This window comes from Haemaphysalis longicornis, unplaced genomic scaffold (genome assembly GCF_048455015.1).
Source record: "Haemaphysalis longicornis isolate Haplotype H1 unplaced genomic scaffold, Haemaphysalis longicornis Haplotype H1 scaffold_10, whole genome shotgun sequence".
NCBI lineage: Eukaryota > Metazoa > Arthropoda > Arachnida > Ixodida > Ixodidae > Haemaphysalis > Haemaphysalis longicornis.
Window position 1 is genome coordinate 39,128,182 of NW_027526204.1, and position 26,300 is coordinate 39,154,481.

Consider the following 26,300-nt stretch of genomic DNA (forward strand, 5'->3'; position numbering starts at 1 on the left):
GTACACACCTGTAATCTTCTTGCATTCGCTTTACTTTTGCTTTTACTCAGACAATTTAGTATTTAATTGCACATGTTTCGTCATCAAATAACTTCCGCTGCGGTGCTCTTTGCCCTTGTTGGCCTTGCACCATTAAACTCAAACCATCATCATCGAAAATTGAGCAAATCGTTACAAATGAAGCACGATACCAACGCCCTCGTCGGTTCATCTTCCCAGGCTCAGCTCCTATACATGGCACGGAGCAATAACGCTTGATTAAAAAAGCAGTCAGGCTGTCTACTTGCTCTGAAAACCAAATGATACAGGCCTAGAAATGACACACCTATTTTGTAGCGTAAGCCACACTGCCCGAGGCTGAGCAGTTTTGCGTGGACCTTGAATGGCTGTTCTGCGCAAGCGCGAGGAGCATTGGATTAAATCTGATCGCATTGAATTGGATTGGTTTCGCTTGCCTTGGATTGGATTTTCATTGGATTGTATTAGATTGAATGGATTGTAGTGAATGGGACTTTAAATCCAATGCAATTGGAGTACAGTTGTGTAGAGAATTGGGTCTGCACATTCGCTGGTATGCACATTATAGAGAATTGACATCATTGCCACGGCAGATGCACTGGCGCCGACGCGTGTCCATCTGTGCGTGTCGGTTGCGCAGTAGCAAAGTCTGACGCTGCGCCTGAGCCGCTTCATAGCCATTTCGCGTGGCTCCTAGATAGCCGTGCTGCGCATGCACGAGGAGCAGTGAATGGACTGAACGGGACCGGACCGGACCGGACCGGACCGGACCGGACCGGACCGGACCAGACCGGACCGGACCGGGCTGGACTGAACTGGACTGGACTGGACTGGATTGGGTTGGTTTGGATCGGATTGGACTGAACTGGATTGGACTTGACTAAATTGAATTGGATTGGATTGGAAATAGTTTTAGTAGCAGTAAGCATGATAATATGCTTATCCTAGACAACCAGGAAGCCTAAGAATAACCAGCTGAACGTTACCTGACTCTAACTATATCCTGCCATGGCCGAGCTAAGCCACTACTATTCTTTTCATTACTGCTTTTCGGTGCTCATAAAAAAGTCATCCCCCTCGCGAGGGGCACGATCAAATGCACAGCATTTCCGAGGGGGTGCGCCGGCAAGTCGTATCTCTCGATCGCGGAACCCGTGTCGCCATCTTTTGGAGGCGCGGGACAACTTGTGGCGCTTTCGAAACAAACGAGAAATGAGTGAAGGATATAAGGCGCGTTCGGTGCATCGAAATCTGTGTCGGTTTCGTGGCTCGGTCGGTGGTGCGCCGGGCACCTTGCGTTCCGCCCGCGGCGTCGTGGGTTCGAAACCGGGCGCCGGAAACTGTTATTTCGTAGTCCGCCTGGCTGCGGACTACGACAAGGCGCGCCTGCGGACTACGACAAGATGCGCATGCGGACTACGACAAGGCGCGCATGCGGACTACGACAAGGCACGCCAACGCCGCGTGACATTGTGAGTTACTAAAATGCTATGCATTTAAAAGTCAGCACAGAGTTTAAAAGGCCAGTAAGCAGAGGCGCTAGTGCTAGCCTGTTTCCATTATTTCTGCTGGTGCACCGCCATAACATGTATGCGCCATAACACATACGCATGCACACACACACACACGCACACACATAGACGCACGCACACACCAGCACACACGCGCATGCATGCGAACACGTCCACGCCCACAACCATACACGCATGCGCGTATGCTAGCCCTTTGAGGGGCAAATTTTTTCGGCAAATTTGAATTTCGAATTTTTTTGAGTTCGCCAAATGATCAATTTTTGTTATTATTGATTTAAATATTTCGAATGAATCTATTTCGAGAAAAGTTATCGTAATTTTATAAGGTGAACATGAAGTGACAAAAAAATTGTTTGTGTTGTCACATACATGTGGTGTATTCATGAGTAACAGAAGAAAAATTCTAAATAAAAACGAGAGAGTAACAAGCCGGCACCTTTTGAGTGAATCGAAATCAGATAGACATCAGTTTTAATGGCGTAAAAAGCGGGAAGGGCCCGGAGGACGATACCAAAACCAGCAGCTGCGCGCGGGAGCGCGGCCGGATGCGTGAGCGATGGACGGCGCACCGCTGCTATAAAATACAAAAGAACACGAGAAAAGAACCTTATCAGTTTCGCAGGCGCCCTCGGTCTGTGGCAGGCGCAAAAATCGAAAGGCCCGCGGTGGGCGACAGAGTTCCTGTATGTCGCGTGGGAGCTATATGCAGGAACTCCAGTGGGCGATACCCAAGCGCGCCCCCCCGTTACCGGATGCGCTAGCGATAGCCGGCGCGCCACTGAAGTAAATCTTTAAAAAACTGACGTATTTCGGCAGTGTGGCAGCACAGGGCAAGCAAGAGAAGTTGATGAAAAAGGCGCGCTTTTTAAACATACAAGCGATGTCTTACATATACGTTATTTACTATTTTCATGGAGATTACAGAGGACGTATGGGTACTATCAGCGTCAAATGAAACGCGAACACGGAAATATCAACGAGAACGTGCAAAACTGAAAAAAATACCTTTAGTAGAGTTCATATAATGGCACGCTTTTGGTATAGTTGGAAAACCACATTACCCAACTTTCTTTTCGAAACTAAGCCGCGCCTAAGTTTGGCTTGCATGGAAAGAAATCGCGCTATTTAGGTGTTCATTTTCATGTTTTCGTGTTCGCGTTTCATTTGACACCGATGGTACATTCGTGGCCCTGAAAGGGCTAGTTACTTGTACTATAAAAATACGGTAACAACATGCTTGTTCAGACCTGGGGGGACTTACGGTACATTTCTCTAAGCATTATCTTCCTCATATTTGCATATGCGTTACAGTAAAACTGCATTCAGTAGATCAAGAGTAATTTTCTTCAATTCATGAAACGTCACCACGCGTAGGCCAGGATTTTTGCGTTAGTCCTGAAGGAATTGAGAAAGAATAAAGAGCTGCTAGGAAATATTCATCGGCCTCGATTCTTGTTTTAATAAAAACTCACACGTAAACCATTTATTGTCTTCTTTAGCTAGCGTATCAAGCCTTCAAAACATTTGCCATGTCATAGCCGTTGTTGTGGACAGTCTATTTGTTGTAATAGCGATGGTTACGATAGACATTCGGGGGCTGTGGACAACGCCGTCTGTGCCCTTTCGTGGTGCCGTAAGAGAAACCTTATTGTATGTCCAAGTGAGTAAAGAAAGCACGCTAGAGATATGCCCCTTCTAGCACAAAGACATCGTGAAAGAGAATTTGTGAAGGAAGGAATGTATCCAATACAGCCGGAATAAAGTATGCTCATGAACATTGTGAGGTTCGGAAAAATAAAGCGCTGGGCACACAAAAAACCATTTATCTCGTACAAATAAACTGCAATGAAACAAAAAGAAGGCAGTCATTTGATTTCTTGCTATGTGATGCGCGTGTAGGGGCCCTCTGCTTGGTGTGTAGCATTACACACTGTTGAGTCTTCATAGGGCATCTCACAAATACTTTACGAAAGGCTACGCATTTTGAATACTTGTAGAGGAGCTCTGATCACTAAACCGTGCCAGTAAGCTAGAAAGTACGAGTTACACACGATGTTCTGACAGATGCTCTTGACAAAACTGTTTTGTCAATCCACGTGTTGAAAACTAGTGAGGGATACAGCTTGAGAATATTCAAAGGCGTCAGAAGCTGACAGAATAAACGAATTAATAAAAATACGCTTTTTCAAGCAATAGAGCGTCAAAAACAGGCGATTTCTAGCAAGGTACTGATGCCTCTAACAAGCGGAGTGTAGCAGACGACAGCGGAGCGGGACCCACAGCTCACGTCAGGAGCCAGGGGGCGCCACTAAATTATTTTACCGCCAATAAGTAAGCACCCAATACTGTTCATGCATACCTATGAAGTGCAGTGCATGTGGGGTTACAGACAGAAGAAGAGAAACACAGATTCGTGTGAATAGTTGCGAGGAATTTTCAGGCGTAAAACAACTCAGCTCGGAGGTAGTCTAACAAATTTCATTAATTTAGGAGCGTAGGTAAATTCTTAACTGTATCGAACATTCTGCGCAGTGATTTGCCGTTGGTTGTGGGCAGAGGAAAACCACCTCAACAATGCATCTGTGCCGTTTCTACTGAGACATCCATGAACGTTTAGTTTTTTACCCTGCCATTTTGTGTATATCTCACCTTCTCCCGTGAGTGAACGGTGAATGAAACATTCTTCAGGGAGTCCTCAAGAACCGTGGGTCTATATGATGCGGAAAAGTTCTGGAACTCCACACGGCCTTCGGTTGGCCACTCTCTGTCCAGTCGATGCAGCGCTGGCGCTACGCCATTCCCGAAGCGTGGCCTGAAGCTTGCGGCATTTGTGGCAGCCACTATCTCTACTTCTTCCTGTGAGAGAAGCCATCTTAAAGGGACCAAAAATTGCGCAGTTTTGCCCCAAAATCCAGCTAACCTAGGTATTTCTCATAGTGCAGCGCCACACCTACGAAATTTTAGTTAAATCGGTGTGTTTAGTACTAACACCGAAAGAAGCCATTTGAAGTTATTTATGACGTAGCACTGATAGAAGTGTATTTGGCCATGTCGGCAAATTGCGGGGTTAGTGCGGAAAATATAAGGGGACTATCTCCCACGGCCCTTCATAACGCGATAGGCGGTCGACAATTTTGTCATTATTTCAATCTCCCACGGCCCTTCATAACGCGATAGGCTGTCGACAATTTTGTCATTATTTCAAGTTTTTTGTAATACTCCTTTTCTTCCCGAGGTTGGAGTTGGTGGTGCTGAACTGGCTCTCCAAATGATCTTTTCGTGCTTCTACAGGCTGGCCAACAGTAAAAGAAACCTTCCGACGAACGATGTTTTAAGCCTCATTTATCTATGTACGCTTCATGGCTAATCCTTTTATGAGAGAAACTGCATTTCTGAAAATTTTTATGGACAGTTTCATTCTTCGTTTGTTCAGATCTACGTCAGAAATCCTTGCAAATACTCGTTGCAAAATACAATTTATAGCTCCACAACGTGAATCCTCGCATGACTCACCTCTTTCGGAAGTTCCGTGAACTCTATGTCTCGTTCCAATGCGACCATTAGTTGCACAACGCCCAGGAATGTGACGCAAACCATTACCATTGCCTGTAGTATCTGCAATCAACACAAATGGTTTTGCCGGGCGTACATCTGACGTCTAGATTTACATTCACGCCATGCAGAACCGCTTTTTCAATTGTTAAATTCTAGAAAATGTCCCAAAATATGTGTCGTCGTGACATTTGAGAGAGCAAAGTACATAGCGTGTTCCCAAATGGTTCTCAGAATCAGTTGTGCTTAGAGTCATGAAAAGGTAACACAGACCGCGTAATCCATTATGGCAAAAGCGTAGAGAGAGAGAAAGAGAGAGAGAGAGAGACGGAGAGAGAGAGAGAGAGCGCAATGCTTAACAATCCAAGTGGTTTAAACGCCAGGGTCTAAAACAGGCAGAATATTTCAGGCGCGGCCTGTAATATTATTGCGTCAGCATGCAACCTGTCACGTGTAGATACCAGTAGAATACCGGAGCTGTTGCTTGAACCAACTTGAGAAATCGCTGAGCTTTGCTGCTTGAGGTGCATCTGGTCTTCTTTGGTCGCAAAACTGAACAGTTGCAAAGCGAAATTTGCTCCACGCATTGAAAATACAACGACGCATACCGGAAGAAGATGGTGCGTATGCATTTTGCCCAATGTGATGTTGTTTGAGAAAACTACTGATTTATTAGTGGCTCTCTGGGAAAATGCCTCACGTTTTTCTTAGTGGCTTTGTGCAAAAACGTGTGACGTTGGTAACAGCGCAGCTGTTATTACTGGCCGAAAGTTCGCTGTTACCAAGTACCAAGAAAACACAGGGCGCTTGTAAGCGCGTGTTTCGTGACGACCGCCAAGCTTCCTCGGCATTCTCAGTGTCTTTAGCAAAAAAAAAAAACTGGCAAAAATTGTAGCAGTGAAAAAATGGCGAGAGGTCTTCAGCGCGTTCTTCGCGGTGACCGCCGGGTCCCCAGCTCACCGAGTGACTTTAGAAAAAAAAAAAAAACTCCAGAGCAGATAAGATAAAAAGACAGCCTTCTTCGAAGAGGTCACCGCACCCCCGCATTCTCTAGAACCCATTATGAATAATTCCAGTCAAGGCTACGAGTGCGACAATCTTTGGTGAGACGACTTGCAGATCCTGCCACCGCTGCCTCGAGTGACTGGCGAAGAGCTCGTTGGAATGTACAATGTTGAGCATGAATTTGAATCTAGCAGCCGCCGCAAAGAAGACGATGACCTCTTCATTGCATATGACAGCGGATACTAGCACCGCAACAATGCAAATGAACAATGATACTGAAATTCAACTGTGTCCGCCAATCGTCACCTACAACAGCTTCGACATTGCCATTTTTCGCGTAGGTCGAGGCGTCCCTGAATTTCAAGGTAATTATTCGTCTTGCTTTCTCAGTTCACCGAAAGACTGGCAATTTGAAGATTCTATGCTGTAAAACACCGTCGTACTGACACGAAAGTATCATTTTTTGTACCTACGTACTGAGGTGTTCTAGCGTGTGCCTCTTCATCGAGTCCATGCGCTGGAATATTGAATTCCGTCAAGAGAAAAGGCTGGAATGATCGAAAATAATATTGTTCTGGGCGAGTTAGCAAGTGTAATTTGTTTGCGTTGCTTCACAGGCAAGGCCAAATGATCCCTGCTTCTATTTTTTTATTGAGTTTACGTTTGCTCTTATTCTGATTGTGCAATAATTTTTCAAGGATTCGTTAATAAAACCTAGTGACGGCCTGAAGCTCACTGCTTGATTAGCTGTTCGTGAAGCGTTGTGGGATACGCTACGGTGGGCATGTACACCATTGTTTGTACGGACCGCTACGCTACAACTTGCAGGCAAAGTTCATAAGGTAGTTTGGCAAACCTAATTGTGCTGCACTAAAGCCAATCTATGCACAGGTGCTTTGAAATGGCGAGACGATAACGGCATGCCGAGTAGAACTTTCTTCAAGACAACGGCAAAACCCCGCGAGCCTTTTTAATTTTATAAAATAAATCACTCACATTCCGAGCCAAATATCAGCAGCACACAGGTAGGCTGATTATTCGTGTAGCCGAAAATCATTTGCCAATGCAGCGTATAAATCCGCGTAACCGTCGTTATTTCGTCCGCTTAACGTAAAGACGTTTTACTCGATACGCTACTGCAGTCTGAAGACCCCGGTAAATCAATGAATTCGGGAAGCACTCAGAAACGGAATACTCGCTAGTACCGCAATTCAGAAGGAAAGAGCGGATTAATCAACGCCAAGAGGCACTTACTCTGTACCAGGTGCGTTCATACAGAAAGTGCAGAACTACTTTGTTTTACTCACTTTATGACGATCTTGATAACGCAGCGTAGTTTCGCTGCGGAGAATCCCGTGCGCAAATATTCCACGGTGCGATGATGAATTTCCGTTAAAATTTCATGTACGCCAAAATGGGAACGCCTCACTCAACACTACATATGCAGGCAGTAGGACAAACTTCTATAAATTTACAAAGGGCGCCTGGGACGTACTGCCGAACTGAGGTGACGCAGCATATCAGTTCAATTGCAGCCATGACAACGCATACTGTGTTCTATAACGTATACCGCGCAGAGTTTCTACAACCTTCCGGCTTCATACCTCCTGCTCTAGGCTTGTGCATTTATATGCATCGCTCTAAATTAGCCCTACGATTTACCTGTGCGAGCCGTAGCTGTAAATTTCCTGCCGCCAGGGAAACATGAGATACAATTGGCAGTTAGAGATGAACTTTTTCTTTGGAAAATTATAATGTGCAGTGGTATAGAAGTGGGGTTGCTTACCCCTAAGGAGGAGTTGAGTGCCAGTCCGATGCTGCTGGAGTGAGCCGCATCGCTTCCCTGGTCATTGCTCCCACTGAATACAACCGTGAAGACAAGGGTGGCGAGTACCACTGTCTGACTGCAGCCTACTGTGAATGCTCGCGTCAGGCGCTGGCACGTCACCGACGCCAGAGAGGCCCGCAGCGTCTCGTCGGCTAGGCGACAGAAACGGTCGTAAAAGCGCTGCGTCATGCCGAACACCCTTATGGTGGTCAGCGATTCGACCCTCTCAGTGGCATGGTGAAGAACGCGTGACAATTGGGAACTCCGGACGAACCACATGACGTTCACGGCGTGTGTCAGCATTACCTCAAGTGGGTGAAATAGAAACAGGAGAAAGTAGTAGCAGAAATTATTGTCCGCACAGAAATGATAATTAATATGTTCGATTCTTGAAGCTTTGCGAATTTTAGTACGATTCTTTCAGCTTGATTTAAATTACCCACGACACGACACATTTATTTTAAGAGGTTATTGAAATGATTTATTCCTCTCTTCACAACGGGATGGCAAGGGAACATAGAGCTGACTATCACCTGACAGTGGCAGCAAGCCTGATGCTTGTTGAAGTGGTATTGAGTTGTTATCGCTTTGCTGGCCTCCATTTTCTGTGTCCTATTTTAGAGTGCTGTGCCTGCGGACTGAACTATGTACTAACGATACCGGGAAAAAGGCTTTTAAGTTAGGGTACGATAGACTGCACGTCACTAAATTACGTCACTTATACAACTCTTGCCGGCACGAGCAGAAAATGTGCCAAAACGTCCCGTTTCGCTGTTAAAGCTGACAACAATAGCTGAAAACGTACGATGCGTTTTTAGCCTGCCTTCTATTCACAATGCGTAGCGCTGCGATTGTAACCATTTCAAATGGCTCTAAAGAGGATTCCAAATGTAATTCCTGAATGTTTGCTACCTAAACACCTTACAAAAGAAAAGCCAAGAAAGCCCGGCTGCATTAAAAGATATTGGTAGATATTTTGTTAAACAAAATACTTCTCTTAGAGGTAGATCTTCGTCATGGAAAAGGCTACCTAGGGAGCCTTTTTGTGTCAAGAGCGCACGGTTATCTTCGCTCGTAGGAGTGCTTGTACGGAATACCAAAAGCAAACTAGGTTACGGCATCTGCCCTTCCCACGCTAACACACGGTGTTGAACGTTTCTGTGCTTCCGTGAAAAACAGCCTACAAAAATTTATTCATGTGGGTGGTCCTAATATTTGACCTTAGAGGTTTAGAGGTTTAATAAAAATCGGTCCGCCTGGCTGCCGATAGAAACATACTCGCAACTGTGGACTCTAATCAGTTAGTTAACTTTCAGCTTGACTTTTACGTTCACCAAGATGCACCCTGCCATGCACAACCTAAAGTACGAGGTTATATTCTTTGTCGATTAGCGACGACGCGTCCTGGGGACATTAGAACTGTGAACTTCAGACTTTCTTTTCGACCACATGTTTTTTTCGCATTTGCATAATATTGCTCTTCCGAAGCAGTTTCGCAAGCACTCTGTTGATCACCAACTGCAGGACAGAATATCACGGAACCATGAACGGAGAACGTTAGTACTTATTCCAAAATGTTCCCTATTACTGCATTACACGCACTCTAATGCAAACTTTGAAAAGTATTGTTGTAAAATGGACGTCTAAAATTATTCCCTAACAGAAGAAACAGTGATATAAAGCCGCACATTATATATCCGGAACAAGCCATATGACTTCCTAATTGTTATGTGCCACTCAGAAAATAATTGGCCGCGTATTTGCTTCTGCATCTGCAAATGTCTTCGAATGACGACAGTCCTGTGCCACCGCTTCAAAGCAAATGCATATCTTCTCTACCCAGCCCACATGTCACGCTTTTCCCCTCCCGTCTCGTTCCTTCAACGATAAGCACGGATGCTTCGATTTTAACCAGTCCTAGAACCATAGAGTTTCATACAAATAAATAGAGGGGAAACTGGCGCTAGTGTCAACGCGAATATGGCAGCGGCACTTACGCTTCAATGGGAATGATGGGTAGTTTTGGAACCGGATTGCGTAGGATCAAATCGAGCTTGTGGCTGCACAGAATGTGTTTTTTGACAAAAAAGCTCTTATTGCCCGGTTTCCCGTTTACAAATGACATGGCCAACAAAAAAGTTAGTGACGAAAAATCGGTTTTGTACGAAAAAATACGCCGCGTTTAAATAAAAAGCAGACGCGGAGTCGAGGAGGTTTGTGGAGCAGGTTTGCCATTTTCCGCCAACTACAGCAGGAGGCGGACTTCTTTAATAACTACTTGTAAAAGTTTCGGCGCTGGTGGTTTGTAATAGTAAGAGAAGTTTTGTGCTCATAAAAAAAAGAAACCGATTACCTTTGGAGAAGTTATTGTTGCCTCAATTAGTGACATCCATCAAGCTGCGTTCCTATCAGCCGCCGGTGCTGCTGTTCTACAATGTTCTACGCCGTAGGAGCCGGGGTTCGCACGAAAGTGTGGCTGTTCCAAGCGATTTGCAACCGTTGTCAGCATTGACATTACATTGCTCTGCCGAATGAGCAGCGGCGACTCCTAATTAGCAGACAACTTCGCCGCACAGAGCGCCGTCATTTGTGTTTTCATGCTCGCTGTGCGGCAATGCATTGATAACCCACCCAATTCGCAACTCTGGTTATAAAACATTCCACTCAGGGCGGCGTCAGTGCACGCGAGGCATGCAGTTCAAGGAGAAACGTATTTTTGATCACTCCTCCCAACACCCCGCGTAGGCAAATGCGTTCGTGTAAATCCAAAACGAAAACGAAACTGCCTGCAATCCATAGCAAGTTCCATAAGCCATCGAGCGCCAATCCGAATCCACAACTACCCATCACGCCCATTGAGGCGTACGATTGCAGCGCCAGTTTACCCTCTAGTTATATTGTAAGAAACTCTATGCCTAGAACCACTAAATAAGCTACGCTTAAGAGTGACGACACTGACGCATGGCGGCAGCCATTTTGGTGCCTGACGCCGTGGTGGCCAGCTTTATGCGCCCTATTGCGGCTGACATGGACCGGCGGAATTGGTCCGCGCGCCGCTTGGCAACCATGGCAGCTGTTTTACTTTTCGAAGATTCAAAGACAGCGCGCCGGTGCGGTAGGGTCAGGCTCGGTTACGCTGCGTAGCTTATTTAGTGGCTCTAGGTTACACTGAGGCACTAATCAAGCTGCGCTTTCTAGTGGCTGTAGGTTACGCTAGGCCACTGTTGTTTTTTCCCCCCCGGGCACGGCATCGCTACTCTGTCTGGGGGCCTGAACACTCACCCTCAACGTGTCATACAGCCGCACTGCGCTCCGAAAATCACGACGTATCAAAGAGCGGCCGCGTGCGGCAACACAGAGGCACCAAAAAAATATCAGTGCCCGTGGGTCTTCCCGGGGTGAATAAATGTCACGTGACGCGGCTCCCCAAATGACCGCTGTCGGCGGCATAGAACAATGACAGAAAAGAGTGCCGATTCTCTCAAACCTCATCTACTGGCTCTAGCCAGTCGCTCACGCGCTATCTAGTGGAACATTTTGCTATTTTAGGGATGCATTGGATTCCGCCTCGAGGTAGAGCCACATGAGCAAGCTCTTTTTAATTTTGAGTCGGGACATTGTTTTCAACGCGTATTTTCATTTTTTATCGGGATGATGGAACAGCCATGTTTATTTATTTAAGATAAGACCACAAATACTGCTTATGTATTAACTGTTTTCATCAAATATGTGTAAGTTTTTCATTTTGAGGAACAGTGTACATAAATACGAAGTGTGCTTTGAGACTTATTCTTTTAGAAGAGCGTTGCCTATAAACACAAGGTTCAAGTATTCTTTTACCTTTTGGTCGGAAGGCTGATCCGAGGGAAACAGAGAGCGACAGACATATATCCTGACTAATCAAAATCTTTATGTTTGAGTAGTAGAAGAGATACTGTCGCCTCTAATGGAAAGGTGTTTGCTGAAAAAAGGCAATACTGCCCCGAGAATACGACGAACTGAAGAGTTGCGCACATTCCCCTCTGCACTCATCATGATTTGAGATTATGTTCCTACTCGCTTCACAACTACGCGGCGGTGTAAGCACCGTCACCCATGCTACCTATAACGGCGCAATCTCCGATGCGGTAGGGCAACTTGAGGCGTTTTTTATGACGCACTGGCAATAGTAAACTAGTAGACCCTGAGACAAACTATTTTTGCCGGCTACAGCTCACCAAGTTGAAGAGTATTCTGCCAAAGCTTTCACACCTTAATGGAGAGCATATAGGCAGCGGCAGATGTGCAACACGTAGACGTGACCTGTTTAGCTTTTCATTTGAGTTTGTTAATTACGCTATGATAAATCTCCAGCCATTGCATTTCACAGCTATCCTTCTCAATATTAAAATTAGTGCGGTGGTAATATTTTAAACACTTTTTAAATAAAGGCACTATCTTTCGCCAGGCAGCGACAAGTTCACGATCTGAGAAATTTTATTTCTTCATCTAAGCTGCACCGACTTAGCCACACGCTTTATGCTCGATGCACTTGATGATGTGTCTTGAAATATGATTTTCGCTAACATCGAAGTGTTCCAAGAAATTATTTTTAATGTATTTAGTCACAATGCCCTCAATGGCAAACCTTGAGAAAGTATTGCATATGCAAAAGACGCATGTATTGCACTAGCTTGATGCAAAAGCAGCAAACAAGGGGGTTCAAACTAAAAGTACAAATGAATAGGCACTGTCAGCTGATGAAATATAGTAATTTAAAGTTACCAGGTAATAACAGTAAAAAATAGACAAGAAAGAATGGCCACAATTCCAACAAAACGCGATGCAAACACCTGTAAAAAAAAAAACTACACCGCACAAATTTTCAGTGCACGTTTCCGAGGGAGAAAAAATCACGGAAAGAAAAAACACCGCAAAGTATTAAACCATATCAAGAGCTTGAAGTACTTCACAGAATAACGTCGTTTTCAGTGGTGATGTGGGATAGTATCTTAATTTATTCAAACAATTGTAAGTGGATAAATGACCCGGAAAACCATAAGAATGACAACTTACGCGTTTAACATGAAAGAGATGATCGCCGCGGGGCGAACAGACAGCAGGCATATCAAATTGTGGAAGAGCGCGAGGTGTTGAGGCTTATGGAACAGTGATAGGCCGAAAAGTTGCGGCGATGTTGCAGCACAGGCAGTTCGACGTGACGTTTTAGTGCTGTGACGTAAGCAGTATTTGTGTAGTGCGCCTAGATCCAGCGACCTGCACGTTTTTGCGGGAATACTTATGATGCGTGCTTTATGGTAATCCCAAGTGGCTGACGCATATGCTTTTTAGAACGTATTAGTCTAAGTAAAGGTAAGCTTGCGGAAGTTGGAGGGAGCATGATGATGGTTACATTTGTGAAACCCGAAGCAGTGGATAGCAGAAGCCAGGGTGTCTTTTATGTAATAATGCCATGAGAGCTCAGGCTGCGAGTAAATTCTAAGGTAATTACAAGGGGAGCGACGTCTATGGTAGTAATATTAAGCACGTAATATCTAGGCTTTCTGGAGGCACGACCAGTGAATGACATTTACTTAGTCTTAGAGTGGTTAAGATAATCCTCCATAACCGGCATTGATAGCGTGCAAGTGAGTTTGCAAAGATTTATAGTCATGGTCACTAGAATGTATTGGGTAAACCACATAGTCGTAAGCAAAATTTTGGGTAGGGGGACAGGATGGCACATTATTATTACAGATTAAAAACACTAGTGACCTAGTACGCAGCCCTGTGGGCTCAGCAAGTAATATTTTTGAAAGAAAAGGTGCAGTTGTTAGCGGAAGTTAGCTGTATTCGTCATGACAAAATATTTCACCCATTGGAAAGATTCGGAGTGAATTTAAGCCGATGAAGTTCGATGAAAAGCTTGCTAGGAGATAACGCCAGAAAGTATTTGCAAGATGAAGAAAAAACCGCGACAATCGGATCCACCGTGTAGGGATGAATGTATGTCACCAATAAACCCGGCGAGCTGAGTGTCACATGAGTATCTCCAACAACAACAGCCTTGGTATTTATGTATTGTTGTGGTTTTCTTGGAAGTCGGTTATTTTGGTGTGTAATAAATGTCTCCGACTATACAGACACCTAAATCACTTGTGCCTGGACCTATGCAGTCAAACCGTGACTTTTATATTTGAAAGAGAATATTAAATATTATAAGCCAAAACCATCGCATATTTACTAAGTACAAACTGTTCAAAATTTTCAAGGTATTGCTCTGCTTGTAAGCTATAAATATACCATGTACAGAGCTCGATGCAATGCCTCTGCATTGCATTAGGGTAAGTAAAACGGTCTGGTTTACTCTGCAGTACTGCACGTTAGACATACAACCGTTCTGCGTGTTGGACAAACATCCATCGCGCAATCATTAACCGCAACTCGCTGTACCCGTTTTCCTCTCTCACCTATGTTGTGTTGACACGTATAAGCACACGAACACCTAGAGCTTTACGTACCGTGCCTACGACGAACACGATGAACACGAAAACACTGAAGCCAACAAGGGCGAGGCTCTGGGTGCCGATGACAGCGAGCCGGGCCATCACCAGGAAGCCGTTCTGTATTGTTTGGCGGCCCATGCTGGTCAAGCGAGTGTCTATGTCACTCAGATCCGCTGTGAATCTGTTCAGTATGTGGCCACGTGGGGTGCAGTCGAAGAAGGACACCGGACTGAACAGCACGTGCTCCAACATCTCATGGTGAAGCACCCGGCAGAGGCGGTTGATCGCGAAGGCCAGGAGCACGTTTCCAGCAAGTCGAGTGCCCACTGCGGTTTGAAAGAATAAGCCAAAAAGTTGAAGAAGCACCCTTTAGCTCGGCACAAAGTATGTCTTCTTGATTTTGAACTGAATCGACGACTCGTCTGAACCACAAGAAAATGTCTCCTCAGCCAATCCAGCTTTTCAGTAACAGCACTTCTATAACTGTACTGCCTGATATGGATCAAACATTAGAAACACTGACAACAACTGTGCCGTGAAAATTTCAACCCCTCTCTTCAACGCATTCTACTCCAGCGAAAAATCCAACATTGAGAGCGAGCGGGTGGCCCCACAATGTCATCTGGCTTCCACTACACTAGGAGAAGAATCACACTGGAAGGGGGGTCGATTCTAGGAATATATGCTAGACACTTCACTTCTACGCAAGGATACAGGGGAGACGCTTAATGACTACTTTACAGCTCTGACATACATAACGGGACTTTTGAGGTACTCAAGCTTGCATGCATACTTTGAATTAGAAATCATTAGTGCTTCCCTAGTAAAGTGTTGACTTCTGCATTGCATGTCTCTACTAGCGAATTAGGATCCTCCTAAACTTTGGTATATGACCGCAGATATGCCCGCAGGACTAAAAAAATTACCCACGTAAACACGATTATTCTCAAGAGGCTCAAAATATAACTGGGGTGCTACGCATTACTGAGGCTGGAAGAAAAGGGGTTTCTGTAACTCGGACGAACAGTTAGTTGCTCGTCCTTTTGATAAAAAATTGGCATAGTGCGCCTTTGAAGGTTTCGCAATCAAGCATTATTCAATTCACAATTCGCTCTTCCTAATGCCCCAATTACGTTTTGAAGATTTTTTGAAACATCCACAGAGACGCCGAACAGCGGTTGTAGGGAACCGCTCATTAGAACCATTCCTGGACATTCCAGATATTGGTTCGAAAGTGTAACGAGCGCACACCTGAAGGAAGCATTGATTTTGCTTGTCATTTTGGTGCATACGCATATCTTTTACTTTAAAGCTACATAAATATAATTGGTATTCAGGGTTTGCTTCTCCTCGGTCTTTTTGTTTGTAAATATTGTATTCGACGTTTGCATTATCAACGACTGCATAACACTGTGGTTTAAAGTCGTGTTCAACTGCAAACATTCTAGTCTAGTTTTGACAGAGTAGCGGAGATGTGGTACTTATTCCTTTCCTGGTGTAAAACGTCCTAGCAACGTGGCTACAAAAATGAATAAATACCACAATGCGCTTCTTTCAAGAAATGTCATATAAGTAGGTCTTTTTGTACCATAAATGCAACTAGTCAATAAAAATAGCGCCACTGTGATGTTTTTCCGGAAAATGCGCTGCAAGTGTTTGGCTAAAAATGCTTACCGGCACCGAGGGAAAGGCCAGCCAGTCCGTAAATCCAAATAGAGTCGAATGGGCTCCGGTAGCTCCCCGGGCTGCAGGAGTCTGTCCATTGCTTGATCCACACCAGTTGCCAGGATGTGGCTAGGGCACTCGCAGCTAGGCAGAGCACGCCAGGCCAAAGGCATGCACCGCACATTTTCGCAGTAGTCCAGACCACCTCCCAAGTACTCTGAGAAAATTTTTATACTTGTCTTCAGCCACCAAATGTACATTTGAAGCAAGAAATATTGAGAAGGTGTTTGACATAGAATGTTGTTTATTGGTACTGTCATTGTCTATCGAGCAAATAGGTCGGCATGCCCATCATCATCATCATCATCATCATCATCATCACGAGCTTATTAACGCCTACTGAAGGGCAAAGGCTTCTCCCAATGATCTCCAATTACCCCGGTCCTGTGCTAACTGCGCCCAATTTATCCCCACAAACTTCCTGATTTAATCTGCCCATCTTACTTTCTGCCGCCCTATGCCATGATTGCCTTCTCTAGGAATCTACCCTGTTACCCTTAACGACCAATGGTTAACTTGCCTTAGCATTACATGCCGTGCCCACGTCCATTTCTTCTTTCTAATTTCTACTAATATGTACTTAACACGCATTTGATCCCTGATCCACTCCTCTCTCTTCCTGTCCCTGAATGTTACTCCTATCATCTTCCATTCCATTGCTCGCTCAGTCGTCCTCAAAGTAAGCTGAATCCTCTTAGTGAGCCTCCAAGTTTGTGCCCCGTAGGAGAGTACCGGTAAAATGCAGCTGTCATACACTTTCTTCTTCAGGGACAATGGTAGGCTGCTGTTAATTATCCGAGAATGCCTGCCGAGTGAACTGCACCCGGTTCCTATACTTGTAATTATCTCTGCCTCAAGGTTTGGATCCGGGGTCACAACTTGGCCTAAGTAGATATATTTGCTCACCACTTTACTGTATTGCCACGTATCTCAAACCGAGTCAAAGTTTTCTCATAATTCATGAAAGCTACGTTTAGGTGTTCAGTAAACTCTGCGCACTTTTCTATCCTCTGATTGGCCATGCGAATATGGTCGATTGTTGAATAGCATTTACGAAACCCTGCTTGTTATTTAGGTTGACTGAAATCTAAGGTGGCAGAAATTCTGTTAGCCATTACCTTGGTAAGTACCTTGTAGACGACGGACAATAAGCTGATCGGCCTGTTTTTTCAAGTCATTCATGTCACCTTTCTTAGGGATTAGGATGACGTTCGCGTTCCTCCAAGATTCTGGTACACTCGCGGTAATTATGCATTGCGTGCAGAGGTTTGCCAGTGTTACTAGTACAATTTGCCCGCCATGCTTCAAGAGGTCTGCTGTTATCTGATCTTCACCAGGTGCTTTGCCTCCTTTCATTTCTGTGAAATCCTTCCTTACTTCTTCGGTCGTTACTGGTAAAATTTATATCTCCTCTGAGCTACTTTCTCGTTCGGCATTATCCGGGATGTCCCCGCATCTTTACAGATCCCTATAGAACTTCGCGGCTATTATGACTATTTTATCCCTGTTTGTGATGACATTTCCTCGCCTGTCATTCAGTGCATACATCTGTTTTTTCCACACGCCTAAACACATCTTCACTGCTTTCATGCTGCCTCTGTTCGTTACAGCATAGTCGATCCTGTCCATACTATTCTACCGTATGTTGGCTGTCTTACGCTTACTGATGAATTTCGAAAGCTCCGCTAGTTCTGTTCTGTCAGCTGCGGTGGATGTTGTCATGCTTTGGCATTTTCTAATTACATCTTTTGTATTCTGTGAAAGTTTACCAGTATACTGTCTAGCTATCGTGCCGCCAACGTCTACTGCACACTCGGTGTTAATGCGTGTAAGATGATTGTCACTGGCTTCCTGTGTCGTAAACTCTGCTTCCTTGGTAAGAGGTGAATATCGTTTCAGCAGCGCGATCCTGAATTTTTCAACTTTACGTCTTACTGTTAGCTCATTGATCGGCTTGTTACGAATCCGCCTCAAATATAGCCTGATTCTAGATCTTACCATACGATGTCACTACACCTTAGCCTTCCGAGTACTTCCACATCCTGCACAACGCAAGTATTAGGGCATAATATTACGTCTGCAGTAAAGCCCGCTTATATCGAACAGCGCGAGGAGTGTAAAATAGTCCGATATAGCAAACATTCGACATAGAAAGTGAAGCAAAAAACCTTCTATGAGAGCAATCTTGCCGACGGAGTCACGAGCTAACGCTGGGCTCTTACCACCCTGCAGTTTAATATTGATACGACACTTTATCGAAAAGAAAACGGTATTAAATGCAGAACATTTCAGTAACTCACGATGTCACCCGCGTTGGCGTCCGTAGTCCGCACCGCACCCCTCCCTACTATATAAAAAAAAGTACTATCCGGTGCTAGGTTTCGATCCCTCGACCTTGCGGGCGGAACGCGATGTACAGTGTGCTCTAACCACTGCGCCACAAAGCCAACACAAAATTGGAGGCTACGGACGCGCCTTATATCCTTGACTAATTCAAATTACTGCTGACGAGCGCTCTCTCGTCAGCAGTTGCCACAAGTGCAACAGCATTAACGTAACGCAAACTACTTAACGTCGTGCGCCCCCGGAAATGCTCTGCATTTGATCGTGCCCCTCGCGAGGGGGATGTTTTAATGCGTCTTCCTACTGGCCAATACACTCGTCGACATCTGTCGGATGTTGTGCGAACCCTTTGCGGCTGATGGCGCGCGATTTGAAACGACATTTGCATACGATCAAACTGAAAGGCTCTCCAAGAAAAAGCCAACAGCCACTGTCTATTTTATTGGGGCGGAAGAACTGCGTGAGTGTAGCCTGCTTCTTGTAGCTCAACGCGTTGCTGGTGACTGCTTGCTCCACAGTATCTAAACTGTCGACAAGCGCAATACTGCTGAACTCAATGGCACTGCAGTATCGCCGTAGCAGGGCCACGGCGGCGACGGCTTCGCTCATGCTCGGAAGCGGTACTGAGTCTTTGGCGTCTTCGACAGAGCGGAGAGAAGCATGAATACAAGCAAATAACGGCGAACCCAGCGAACCAAACAAGCGCGGGCAGCGAGTGGCGCGGACTTGAAGTACGGTGACACCACAGCCCGCAGCACCCAATGTGGCGCTTTCGTGTCCAACGGCATGCATGGTCCACTCTGCCGGTCCACTGGTCCACTGGTCCACTCTGCCGCGGCCGGTTTGGACGCGCCCGACCTCGCGCGGGAGTCGCACGCGACACCCGCGCCACCGCTGCGCGCCAATGTATTGCGGTAAAGCATGTCGCATGCATAAGGAGAGCCAAAAATCCCGCGCGGGAGAGTTCGGTGAACAAAATTGCGTTCGATATAAAAAAATTTAAATGCATCTAATTTGTCCAGAATTGTACAAGGATTCGATATAGCCAAACATTCTATATATCCGTGTTCTATATGACCGGGCTTTATTTCATTTTTCTGCTCTCCATTTATGCTCCTCCACGTCCACTTCCAGCTCTCCCGTTTGCAGAAGAAGGTGTTCTTGATGCGTAGATTAATCCATTCTGCGAACTCGACTAATAAGTCCCCCCTGCTATTTCTACAGCCCAGACAATAGTTACCAACTGCCTTGTCTTCAGCCTGGCTCTTACCTACTTTAGCATTGAAGTCTCCCTTAACTACGGTATACTGTGTTCTTACTTTAGCCATTGCCGCTTCCACATCTTCATAGAAGCGTTCAACTAGCTGGTCGTCATGGCTGGATGTGGGCGCGTAGCCCGGTACCACCTTAAGTTTGTACCTCTTGTTTGGCCTAATTACAATCGAGTAACGTAGGTTGTACTTTTCTCTATTCAAGACATGAAGGGCCCACGACGACACGACGCAGATAAATTGACTGAATATCCCGCCACAACTGGACCGCCGCATCTCAAAATATACTATGCATAAACTCAGCCGAACCAAGAAAAAAATGGAAGCATCTCCACTGCGTGGATGATGGCTAGTGTGCGGATTACGGGAACTAGAAATGACATCCAAGTTCCGCCCTGAGTGGCATCCGATTTGACCCGTGAGTTCCACCTTGATTATTCCCTGAATGAAACTGCAGCTCACGGCTCAAATCAAATCTTGCTGGATTTTCGCTTGATGGTGGTGTGCGTACGAATGGACGCGGACGGACATTGGGAGGTCTTAAGGTACTCCGAACCGTTACAGGCGATGGAGTAGGCCGTTTGACTCGCGGGTTCTAACTCACGGGCATAGCCCTACGGGTATAGCGACTGACACTAACTCTGTTTGGTCTGCCAGACACAGGCTCCAATCCTGCCGGTGCCTGTGTGATTTTTCTGTATTGTAAATGTTATTCGCACGGACACGGACCGGCATTGTGCGGTCCTAGGGGTACTAAGCACCTAAATCTAGCTGGGACCCCTAGCTTCGCTTTTCGCCAGGTCTTGGAGCCGCTAGTGTGATGGTGCGCCCATTTTTTATTTGGGTTTTAAATAAGAGTGCTGTTTACCCAAGTTATCACAGTGTTGAGTTACCCGGCAGCAAGACAACCGGGCGGAAAATATCTGTGCTCATGTTTAAAGCCTAAAAAATGCCGGAAGCTTGTGCTCCTTGCTATCTACAAAGGGCTACCAACACTGGCGTATTAGCAATATAACAGCGCGACCGCCGAAAGGAGAAACGATAAATACACATAAATTTCATTACATAAAAGATGGCCGGGATGAATTAGCCGCATTTAGTCCAGGAAGCTGCTCAGGGCGCTGATGCTGTGGACCACCAATTTCTCTTGTTGTCCGAGACACCGCAAGAGCCACTCTTTGGGGAGATTGCGTGGTTCTGTATAACTTCAGCCTATCACTTCACTTCACCTCAGGTTGGTTAATATTTTACAGAAACTGTTATCTTGATTATCTTGATTTTTTCCGGTATGCTGTTGTTTGAATTCCTCGTGAAACACTCCGTCTACACTTCGCAGATACTCTATTAGTGCGAATAGTCATTGGCGATGGAACGAACTACTGGAAAACAACGGGATTAGGTTTTTGTTGAAAGCATACTAGGATTATTCATACGTCTAACTGGCCTGCAGTCTCCGCTAAACACCGAAGTAGTCTTATTTCAACATTGCTAGTGATCATGACAATTCTGCTTCAATGGGGCCGAACCTGGCTGATTTACCGGTCCGTACTTTAGTATGGAGCTGGTGGCGAAACAGCCATTACCTTCAACTCCTTTTCTATTCCCACATACCCACTCAAGTCATGACAAGTTCTAGTGCTTCGAACATCGCGAGCAGACAATATCCAATCTATCTACATGGTACATGTCCGTCACACACATCTACTGGGTGATCACAAGTTATTTTTAGGGAACATTTTGCTCTGTTGACACCTGAAGTGATGCGTGAATCTTTCAGAGTCAATATCAAGGTCGACTGGACTCCTCCTGAGTTGTAGGCATGTTCGACACCTAATTAAGTCCCCGAGAAAACTGGTTTCGACAACTTTTTTGGTTGGGTTGGAGCACAAAATGATAATTTAATCCAATTGTTTGAAATTTCTCCAAACAAGTATTTATACAACCTCGGGGCTAGTCATAAAACAACCACACCTTTTTTGTTGGACGGTTAACCGTTTCGATAAGAACAGAGGTATTGCAAGCCACTATCACATTATGCTCTCGTCTTTACAGTATTTTATAATCCGTTGGTTGGAGGCATTTCCTCGTGAATTTGCGTCATTACAGCCTTGCGCGGTGATTCATCCTTTTCATGTGTTAAAGCCATAATTTCTGCCAGAAACGCGCTCGTAGATCCAAATTCGAAACAAAAATTTTACACCCACCTTGGTCGATGCACTTTTTTCTTCCTTGATCGTTACTCCTTTGCGTGGGTCATCGCCGGCTTGAAAGGTGTCCGTACTGCAAAGTTTTACATGTACACTACCTTTACTTGTTCCACCTCCCAGTAACTTGGGCTGATGTGTTTCAAACAAAGATACAATGCGTGTAATGCAGAGAAAAAGAAATATAACAAACTTTACATTTGTACATGAGCGTAGTCGGAAAGTGATGTTCGGTTTATAATTTTTCTTATATCTCCGAAAGGGCGCTGGCATTACATGGGAGAATCCACTTCTAGGTTAGTTATCTCTCTTTTAGGAACATAAAAGAAGATCGCGCTGAAATTCGGACAAATATCCTCATCTCTGTTTAACAATACTGTTGGACACGTCATACTTCAGGGGTTGGATAGCAAATTTATACTTTACTATTCTGAATGACACTGGAGTAGCCTTGGAGGGTTGAGTGGCGATGGTGCCCTTCATGAGGGACAACAGCGGGTCACTCTTTTTTATCGTCTCTACATTCATCCTAGTCTAATAATAAGCTTGAACGTCATCCATATCTTCTCTCGGCTTCTCGCTAAACTTAAAAGGCTGCATGAGGCACTAAGTCCTATCAAAAATAGCTGAGTGCTGGCGCCGCTCTTTATTATTGATCCCCGATGGTTAGCAAGGAGCCGTAATTATGGTTAAGAACGAGAAAACGATACCGCGACCTACACAACTACTAGGCTACAAGCACGTGTACACACTAAAAGACGTTCTGGCTTGGAGCCCTGCGTAGAAAACATTGGGATAAAACACCTACTGAGTGGGCCGGAAAAACCACGTTTAGCAGTACTCCTCCGAACACACTTGCTCTGGAGGCCAGCCTTGTGAGCCCATGGTTCTGGCCTTATTTTAAAACGCAAAACCTTCCATGTACGCCAGGCATGGAGAACCTAGTAGGGATGTTTTTGTGCAAGGTGTAGGCATAAAGCTGCGCCAGTACCGCACCTAACAGGATAAAAATGATTATTTCGCACCTTTATTTCCGAACAAGCTACGCTGCCTTGTTTGGAGCGAGAACACGTCAGTTCTGGTGAGTGCACATAACTCCGTGCTTGGGGCATAGAAAATCATCATGCATCGGAATGGTCGCCTGAATGAATGCTGCAACTAGCGTGCCCTTTCTATTTCGCGATTTGAACGTAAGCCCAGTGGCAAGGCGCATTGTCAAACCAGGGGTGGAGCCAGTTCCTTCCAATAACAGAAAATGTTCCCACCAGAGAGCATCTTGTTAGCGTGGCGAAACCACGCAGCGGTCAACGTGCCACCCTATCGGAACCAAAAACCTACCATGTTCTTCCTCAAGGTTTAAGCTGATTTTTCGATCCGAATGATTTCCTCGGAGCACCTGAGTAGCATGCACCAGTAGCATGACGATACACACACACACACACCCCATCATTGAGAGCGCGTTTAACCTGTAACTCATTCGGGCTGGCTGCTCAAATGAGTTTAACGCATTTCAGTGGCAGAAACTAAAAGAGGAGAAATAAGATGCAGACATGAGGCTGACTACACACCAACGAAAAAACTAACTTTTGACACAATAAACAGCCACGCGCAATTCATCGTACTCTCGCCTATCGGATGCATCCTTGAAAGAAGCTTTACTCTTTTGGTATAACAGTGATCGACGGTGTCCACATACACATATCTGCTGTGATATGTGGAAGTGATACCCCTGGCCAATATCTCTCTTGCTTCGGAAGTGTCCATATCTTAACGCGCCTGAGGCATCAAATGCTGGGGTGCCCCCACACAGCTTACAATAGTCGGCCTGGTTGGCCCCCAGTGCAAGCAACACCACTTCTTGGTGCACACATTGGCGGTCATTTAGACACCGTTCAGTTTGTCCTACAAATCATTTCCGACAGCAGAGATAGATACGGTAGAATTAACCATTGTTCCAGGTTTCAAACCTGGTGGAAAGTTTTTTGGTGGACGTTGGAGTTGTTCCGTTGCGTATAGTTCAGGTACGGCGCCTAGCAGTGCAGTATGTACACCAGTTGACCCACAGCTTGAAAAAGAAGGGTAAAAAACTAAACGCGTTCAGCACCAATTTTGTCTCCTACACTGCCCCATCATAAGACCAGTTGTGCGTTTTGTGCGTACACTAACTAGCAATACAAAGGGTGGTTTTTGATTCATAGAACTTCACACTTTGTAGCGATAGAATGCTATACACGTCATTCAAAGCCTTCTTTCATTCCGCAGTCTTTAAATTCTGTCAAACGTATGACAACGCTGTCTGATAAAAATCACTACGTTCTGGAACAATCCTCCGTCACCCCACAAAACATATAATTCACATCTTCCATTGACCCTAACTTACTTTTTTATAGTTATATATTTATGCAGCTGAAAAAAAACTGCTTCCTATAAATGTGGGTTTATCTTCAGTCACCTTTTAGCATTTGCAGCGGAAGCCGAAGTCGTCAGCCGAAAGTGCAACGTGGTTGGAGCCCGGCTGTCTTTCAACAGGTCGGAGAAGCGTCTGTAGGAGACGCCGGTCTTGCCACACATCAGATAGAGCTGATCACAGTTCTTTAGCAGGTACCCTTGGTTTGTCACAAGAAGCCGCGTCTGCGATTAGTGACAAATCGCAGGTTTGCGAATCTTTTGTATGAGTGTTTGCAATGACCCGTTCGATAGCGATAACGAGACTGGTCGCATGCTATCCCCTTGGATATAATTGGCTGTGCAGACATAAAGACAGCAATTGAGCACCTGTGCATTGATTGTTTCTTACCACAAAAGGATAAGGTGACGTAATCCCACCTGGTCCCTGGCCCCAGCCGCATGCTAGCGCTATGAACGCCTTCCAGCGGTATTTGTCTGCATCGGGTACTGGTCTTGAAATGAGGTGGGGATATGATCAGTGCTTTGTGGCCCTTTTATAACCCCAGAAAGCCGAGATGTTTAGAAAATTTCTCAATAAATATTATCTGCAAGTGTATATCTGCATCTTACTAGTTCAAAAAAATCGAAGTCGTTTTGACCACAGCACCTCAAGCCCGTGTCCATGCCAGCCTCCACAAGTTACAAAAATGCAGCTGTTTAGGAAGTTTGTCAGTCAGCTGAGCACCAGTCTAGGGAACACTCGCCTTCATTATTTAACATTGATCATCAGAGTCAAGCTAGCCCAATTTGTGGCTAATGCGCTGCCAGTGCGGATATAGTAATTTTGTTGCAGCGGCAAGGGCTACCTAGCAGCAGAAAGAAAGATGCTAGAGGCAAGAGCATCCTGTGGGTTTACTCTTTTATCACTTCATGCTGAACGTACGTTTTGACAACACCATCAATTCCAGAACAGGCTGCACAAATAACGTTAAGTGTAGGTTCCTTTAACTCCTTTATTAAGGGTATAGTTGTGACTTCAGCAATGGAGCGTGTATGCGAAACAGCTGTGCTAAACCAAACTACAACGAAAATAACCCAGTAGGTTCGGGGCTACCGGCATACAGGAAGAGAGTGTGCGTTATGTTTTCCTTGCAACTTCAAGATAGCACAGTGGTCACGTTGAAGCTTTTTGCCCAGAGGCTCTTATTGGTACTAAAAGATGTCGAACTAGCTGATAGTATGTTTGAGGGTGTCCCGGGAGAGCAAGAGTTTGCACTGAGGAATAGTTTAAAAATATTGGGGGCCATGTAAGAGGTGGTGAGCTAGTAAAGCTTCAGATTTCTGCGGTTGTTGCTCCCCTAGATGAGCTATATTTAATGCTCATTCCTAACTAATTTTGATGCGATAGCCGCCGCGGTGGCTCAGTGGCTAAGGCGTTGCGCTGCTGAGCACGAGGTCGCGGGTTCGATTCCCGGCCACGGCGGCCGCTTTCCTGATGGAGGCGAAAAGCAAAAACGCCCGTGTGTACGAGATTTCGGCGCACGATAAAGATCCCCAGGTGGTCAAAATTAATCCGGAGCCCTCCACTACGGCGCGCCTCATCGCCTGCGTTGCGTCGGCGCGTTAAACCCCACAATCAATCAATCAATTTTGATGCGATATATACCAAACACTAGGAATATTTTTCACTGTTGTGAGGAATTCAGTGGGGCAGACAATAGTGTTTCGCAAGGGAGTGTTTGGCGTTATGGGTGATTCGCTGGAATGTTTTAAGAGGTAAATATAATTACAGTTAGGTACTTCAGAAGAAGAACAATGAAAGTGTTCGGAGTACAAAAAAGTCGGCTCTTCTGTTCCCTAGCAGAACTGAGTGCCTCACAAACTGCACAGTTGGAATTATTCGAGGCCAAGTTAAGGTTGATGTGCAGGAAAAGTTGGTGAGTATTACG

General features: G+C 45.3%; 1 pseudogene across 1 annotated transcript in view; it reads right to left on the reverse strand.

Annotated features, from left to right (window-relative positions):
- LOC144158392 (ATP-binding cassette sub-family C member 2-like) overlaps window positions 1-26,300 on the reverse strand; it is a 67,595-nt pseudogene that overhangs the window by 15,402 nt on the left and 25,893 nt on the right. The window contains exons 6-12 of the transcript XR_013320045.1: window positions 24,416-24,594; window positions 21,964-22,039; window positions 16,095-16,302; window positions 14,436-14,746; window positions 7,894-8,241; window positions 5,064-5,165; window positions 4,200-4,406 (exon numbers count right to left, since the gene is read on the reverse strand). The product of XR_013320045.1 is annotated as an ATP-binding cassette sub-family C member 2-like (transcript). The remainder of the gene's footprint in view (window positions 1-4,199; window positions 4,407-5,063; window positions 5,166-7,893; window positions 8,242-14,435; window positions 14,747-16,094; window positions 16,303-21,963; window positions 22,040-24,415; window positions 24,595-26,300) is intronic.